The 7,309-nt window shown below is 29.6% G+C and overlaps 2 non-coding genes across 2 annotated transcripts; both read left to right on the top strand.

Moving 5' to 3' along the window:
* Window positions 1–2,548: 2,548 nt before the first annotated feature.
* On the top strand, window positions 2,549–2,619 carry TRNAC-GCA (transfer RNA cysteine (anticodon GCA)). Its single transcript has one exon. It is a non-coding gene; the product is annotated as a tRNA-Cys (tRNA).
* Window positions 2,620–6,320: 3,701 nt separating this feature from the next.
* Window positions 6,321–6,392, top strand: TRNAT-GGU (transfer RNA threonine (anticodon GGU)). The gene has a single exon. It is a non-coding gene; the product is annotated as a tRNA-Thr (tRNA).
* The last annotated feature ends 917 nt before the right edge of the window (window positions 6,393–7,309 follow it).

Raw genomic sequence — 7,309 nt, 5'->3', positions numbered from 1 at the left:
CGAAGATGAACCTGTTCCCATGCAATCGTAAGAAATTCTTGACGATATCGGGCTGGAACAATCTGTTCCTCCTGAATATCTCGAGTAAGTGCTAAAGAATTTCCTGTTGCTACCCTATAGTATTCATCTATATTTGGTGATAAATAAAGCATGCGTATTCTTTTTGATCTTTCGGATATTTCAAAAAATGGACTTTCTATGGCCCCCCAAATACCAATCCTCGCATGAATTGCTAGAGATCCAATAAGTCCAACATTGATTCCTTCAGACGTGTCAATTGGACAAATGCGTCCATAGTGACTAGGGTGGATATCTCGTATCCGAAAACTCGCAGTTCGCCCCGTCAATCCTCCAGGGCCCAAATAACTCAATTTTCTCCCATGAACTATTTCCGTCAATGGATTAGTTTGATCCAAAACTTGAGATAATGGGTGTGTAATCCAAAAAAAGATTCATAAGTCGTTGTTAATGGAGTTGAAGTCACCAAATTCTGAGGAGTCGGTATCAATTTATGTCTAATTGCTCCACATATAGTTCCTCTAACCATATTTTCTAAACGAACCAGGGCCAATCCAAATTGATCTTGTAATAGATCTGCTACAGAACGAATACGTTTATTTTTCAAATGATTTATATCGTCAAGTAGAGCCATTCCAAATTTCATGCCAATCAAATGATCCGCAGCTGTCAATATATCTCGCGGTAACAAAAATGTATTGTTCTGGGGTATATCAAGATTAAGCTTTTGGTTGATATTTCGTCGACCAATTTTTCCTAATTCACATCTTTGTTGAAAAAATTTTTTTTGTAATTCTTTCCATAAAGATTCAGAAAATACCGGATCTCCGCCAACACAAGCAAATTGTCGATAAAACTCCAAAATGGCATTTTCTTTTGACCCAATTTTTTTTTTATCCTTATCATTTAGGAAAGACACGAAAATTTCAGGATAACAAACATTTTCTAGAATTTCGCTTAAATTCGAACCCATAGCTGATGATAGAACTAGAATAGATATTTTCTGTTTCCTACTCACACGAGCCCATATCCTTGCTTTTTTATCAATCTCTAATTCTAATCTACCCCCCCAGTCTGATATTATAGTGCCAGTATAGACCGGAATTCCGTTAGGGTCCAATTCTGAACGGTAATAGATACCAGGACTTTGCAATATTTGATTGATTACTATTCTGTATATTCCATTTACTATAGAAGTTCCCAGAGAATTCATTAGAGGAATATTTCCAACAAAAATAGTTTGTTTTTGTATATCTCTACTACTTTTCCAAATTAATCCCGCGGATATATATAATTCAGCAGAATATGTAAGTGATTCATATACAGCATCTTTTTCGTTTATCAAGGGTTCTAATAATTGATATGTTTCGGCAAATAATTGAAATTCAATTTCTTGATCTGTATCCTCAATTTTTGGAAACTTAAAAAGCCCTTCTGTTAAGCCCCGATCAATGAACCTACAAAACCCTTCAAATTGTATCTGATTCAATCCAGGTAGTGTAGACATTTCTTCATTTTCACTCCCAAGCATTTTCAATTTCCCCGTGAATTTTATCGAAAAATATTCCACGATTTGCTGTCATGCTTCATCAAATCACATGAATCCATTTAGCAATATTGGAATTTCTATTCTTTATACTGAATTACATGAAATCTTACCTAATCCCGTGTATCAAATATTTCTTAGTGTATGAAATACCTATTATGAAAAGAGAAAGAAATATTAGAATTTGATACTCAACTTCGAAGGAATTTGCAACAAAACAAACAGATAGAATCGAAAGTCTAATCTAAAAAAGGATTGGAAATTTCTACGGGCATTTCAATATTTTTTTTAGGAATCTAAAAAAATGCATTTCATTTCTATCATTATTATGATATTACATATTCAAATTCAATTGGATACAAAAAAAAATCCATTCGAAATTGTCAAGAAAAGATATATTTTGAAGTGAAGTATTTTGGAGAGAATTGGGGAGAATATGATTAGAGTATGTTATGTGTAATGTAATAAGGCTTGTATTTTTGAAACATGCATATATTTAACTGCAGCTATAGATCTGTCTCTAACTTTATTGCAGTCATATTTGTTCAGGATAACAAACACATAACATGTTGTGTGAATTTTTACAAATTTTCTATTGAAAATTGTAAAAAAAGAATAAGCACGATAATTTCTTGAAAATACCGTATAGTATTGGTATTCTATATCTATATAGATATGGATAAGATACTCGATTAGATAATATCTGTGTAACAGATCAAATTGATATTCTAGGGTTTACATATATTGAAAGTTGCTGTTATAATTAGAATGAACAAAGTTAAAAAAAAAAGCAATATTGATTGGTTATGTATCAATTTTTATTTTCTGATCTCATTAAGAAAAAAAAATTTCTATTCAAATATTCAAGAATAATTCATAAAAGAATAGTTAACGGTTGCGATTTGTCTCAAGATTGTTTTTCAATTTTTCAATAGAAAGAAAAGGGGGGAGTATTCTCAAAAACTTCATATCTATATTTTTATTGGCGGCATGGCCGAGTGGTAAGGCGGGGGACTGCAAATCCTTTTTCCCCAGTTCAAATCCGGGTGTCGCCTGATCGATAAGAAACTGTAAATGAAAGATTATATTACGTTTTTTTAGAAAACTTTTTTTCCAACAGAAGCAAGCGAGGGAAAAGGAGTCTTGAGAATTGCGTTTGATTCGAAATTATAAGCATCAGTAGCTTAAAAAATGTTGTAAATATTTTTGTCTCGAATTCAAGGAAAGATTCTAGTAGTGAAAAGGAATCCATAAATTTAGAAATGATAGTTCGTTCACTACACAACTATTGTAGTGTCTGTCTCCTGACTGGGTCTTTTATTAGATTGGATTAAGAATAAGTCGGATAGGAAAGTCCATTTTTAGGTAGAGAAAAGGCAGAAGAAAAACCTTCTATACAGACTAATTTAAAGTTTATGAGTGCTTCCACATTTTATCAATATTATTTATTTAGATCAATTCTATTTAATAGCTTTAATTTAGCTAATTCGCTTTCGTAATATTCAAAAAAAGTATTCTTTAGATTTTCATATTCTATATTCTAATAAAATTAAAAAGTTTTGATTCTAAAATCGAATAGAAAAGAAAAAAAGTTTTTTTAATTATTTTAGAGAACGAATTGGGAGACATTTAAGGGACTATTTCAAATAGAAAGAAGAGTATAAGTATGCAAATGAATCTGTCTTGATTCTTTTTTTATGAAATCCTTAAGGAAATGATAAAAGAGAAATCTTAATATTCCCACCTGGTAGTAACATTCATTGACTTATAACTTCCTATAATTTTTTTATGTTTAATGTTTTATGATTTTACTAAAAATAATCAAAAAAAACTTTTTAGATGTTCTAATAACTAATAAATAGAATGAATTCTTGTTTTTCGTGAATGATGTTAGCCCAGAATCCTTTTTTTGACTCTGTAATAGCAATTCCACTATTATAGTATAGTATTTTTAGCGAATAATACAAAAAAAAGAATAGAATAAAAAATTTGAAAAAATAATGAAATAGTTCCTTCATATTTATAGAGATAGGAGACAAAATTTACATGGATATAGTAAGTATTGCTTGGGCTGCTTTAATGGTAGTTTTTTCATTTTCCCTTTCCCTCGTAGTATGGGGAAGAAGTGGGCTATAGGGATACTAAAAATTGAGTTAAGGGATCCAAGTAACCTTGTTGATTTCTACCTGAATTTTTGAATTTCGAAACTATTGAATGAAAATATTTCATTTAAACTAATACTAATTAATTGAGTTCAAATAGAAAATCTATCTTGATTCTATTATATTTTAGTAGTGTAATGTATTCTATGTATCTTATAGGAATTGAAAATACTCTTTCAATCAAACAAATATTTTCATTATTCCCATATTCCTATTTTGAGAAAAACAAGGGAATCAAAAAGAAGAAGAAATGGATTCCTATTCCAATCAAATTTTTCTTAAAATTTCTATTTCGATGAACTGACGCTTAACCTGGTTATATAGATATATATATATATGGAAAATGGCGGACCGTGTAATAACCATTCCTGTTTTTTTACCCCCTTTTTTTCCTAAGATACCGGAATTGTTTGTAAAAAGAATCTGAAAAAAAAAATTGGACGCAATTCTCAGATAGTAGAAATCAAATTGATTTCTACTATCTGGATTACGCTGATTGTACGATCATTTTTTTAAATCATTCATAAAAATGAAGAAATCATATTTCAGTGAAATTAGTCACTTTTACTTACCGTTTTTACATAAATTATAAGTAAAAAAGCAGTAGGAACTAGAATAAACAGTGCAGTAGCAATAAATGCGAGAATATTTACTTCCATAATCTTTATTATGTTCTATTTCTCTTAAATTTCTAAAAAAAAAATTCGGGATTTAATCCCATAGAAATGTTCAATCTTTCAACAATGGTATAAATTGGATTTCAATGATATCAAATCGGATCAATATCATGAATCACAAAATCTGAGCTATCAAATCAACTCATGAAATAGTATAACATAGGAAGATCTTTTATCCATACTAAATAAAACAAAAAAACATTTATTCTTGATGAAAGTCCAAAATCCCTTTCCTTCCTTTTTCGGCGAAACAAATGAAAAAGCAGGGGGGGGCCCCAAATAAAATTTTGTTTATCAATTTGATTCCCTACAAATACACAAAAAAGGAATTTATTTTTTATTTTTTTGGATTTATATCCAACGGGATTGACGGGGCTCGAACCCGCAGCTTCCGCCTTGACAGGGCGGTGCTCTGACCAATTGAACTACAATCCCAGGGAAAGGGGTGTACTGTATAAATATTTTTACGGACCGTTTCTGTCAAACCTTTTCTTTTTCTATTTCGGATTCGAACCTTTTTGTTGTAAATGAAAAAAGCGCATTTTTTTATATATTGATATGTATATCGATATCCACTTTAGTGAGATCGACACAAATTACTCGTAATCCGTTTCTTATTCTTATTCTATTAACAAATCGATTGAAAATTGAATCAATGAAAAAAAAATATTTTTTTTTTCAATTTTTCCTTATATTTTCTACTTACAGATCTTGACATGAATACCGATTATTAACAAGATTTTGAATTTGTGGAAAGAAATATGGAATACAGAAAAAAAAGAAATAACCTTAGATATGTTTAATATTTTGATTCTTCCGTATCATAGCACATCAGTCATTTCCAGAGAACTATAAATGGGTTATAGAATTTCATAGTGGATCGGCAAATTCTTGGGCCGAGCTGGATTTGAACCAGCGTAGACATATTGCCAACGAATTTACAGTCCGTCCCCATTAACCGCTCGGGCATCGACCCAGCACAATAGGAAGAATACATTTCAGTTTTTATTGAAAATTTTTGATCAACTTCCTTTCGTAACACCCTACCCCCAGGGGAAGTCGAATCCCCGCTGCCTCCTTGAAAGAGAGATGTCCTGAACCACTAGACGATGGGGGCATACTTGCCCGACCGCCATTATACTACGTTCATAGTATGAACAGTTTTTTGCAATTGTCAATATAATGATATGATTCGATAAAAAAAAATATTTTTCGTTCTTTCATAATTCCATAGAAATTTTTTATTAATCATTTATATTTCTAAATTTTTTTATTCCAGTCATAATAAGAAAAAAAAAGAAGTAATGTTCCAATAAAGAGAAAATTCTTCACAGGAATGATTCGTTTGTTGCAAAGGACGAGAGGTTAAAACTTCATTTCTATCATTTATTACTAATACTAAGATTCGATAGGTAGATTTATATCTAATACTAAGAAAAAAAACTTTGGAAAATAGAATTTTTCAATAAAAAAATAAAAATTTGGTTTAGGGACAGAACATATTGAATCCATTTTATCAATGATTCGATTTTATCAATGTTTCGATGAAATATTTTATTTTGTGAGTACATTTATGTATCAATAAAAAGAATTTAGTGTTATGATTAGAATGACTTCAAGAATCCATTTTGAAATAATATATTTGATATGGATCAAATCCAATCTTAATCAATTCTTTTTTTTAACTATATTCTATTCACTAGGTAAATCCAATTTTTTGTTCTTTGATGAGTCATTATACAAATAATAGATATTGATGTACATGTATTCTAATCCCATTTATATCATTTAATTTATATAATTTATATAAATTTATAGAAATAATTTATATAAATTTATAGAATAAGTATACACAGTAACAAATATATGTACTAGTCATGCTAGTTCCTTATTTAGAAATTGAAAGAAAGAAAAAGGGCCCTTTTAACTCAGTGGTAGAGTAACGCCATGGTAAGGCGTAAGTCATCGGTTCAAATCCGATAAGGGGCTTTTTACTTTTTTTTTCAAAAGCAATAGTCTTTCTATTTGAAGGAAGAATAAAAAGATTCTTGATATTTTGAAAAAGTTTCTATTTGTAATAAAAAAGAAAAAGTGTAAAATTCAATAATGGAAAAATAAAAAAAAGTAAGTGGACCTAACCCGTTGAATTATATTTATATCTACTATTCTGATATTCAAATTTGATAAAGATTCAATTCGAACAATTTTTTTTCTTTTTAAGACTTTTTTCGTTTAGACTCCCTAAGAATCTCTGAATATTTCCAATGAAATCTTCTTGTTTCTGAACTAAGAAAAAAGGTTATGCCTTTTCTTTACTCAGAAGGGCCTTAATACGAATTTCAAGTTCCACCAAACAAGTTTTTTTAAAATTAAAATGAAACATATTTTTTTCCATAAATTTCTATTATTTCTATAAGATTAGATAGAATCTTATAGAAATAATAGAAAAATACATTAAATTATGTCTTCACATATCAAATAGTTTCTTTTCATATCGATGTGTACGATATTTTTCCAGCAATTCATATATATGAGACAAAAACTTTCATTTACAGTTTTTTCTTTTTATTATAGTATTTATAAAAAAAAATGAAATACTAAAGAAAAAACTGTAAATGAAATAGAAATTTAGAAAACCTATGATCCTACAGTAGTTTCCTAGACAAAATAGAAGTCAATTCACAACCAAACTTCAAGAATAAGTTTCTTTGATGAAAGGAGAGAAATATGTCTGAAGATCCGCTAGGTATAAGAAGTGAAACAGGGGATCATTTGTTTCTTGAACAGTTCTGAAAAAAAAATTTCTATCGGATTTTGGAGTCATAGCAGATTTTATGATTGATGACTTGGAAGATTTTTAAGAATAGATAAGGAATAACCACATCGAGTTCATGGATTTGCCCTAG

The sequence above is a fragment of the Vigna unguiculata genome, unplaced genomic scaffold (genome assembly GCF_037176805.1).
Source record: "Vigna unguiculata cultivar grain cowpea cultivar isolate G323 ecotype 2 unplaced genomic scaffold, ASM3717680v1 ptg000222l, whole genome shotgun sequence".
NCBI classification, from domain to species: Eukaryota; Viridiplantae; Streptophyta; class Magnoliopsida; order Fabales; family Fabaceae; genus Vigna; species Vigna unguiculata.
Note: the sequence above shows the minus strand (reverse complement) of the source record. Positions and strands in the feature narration are given on the sequence as shown.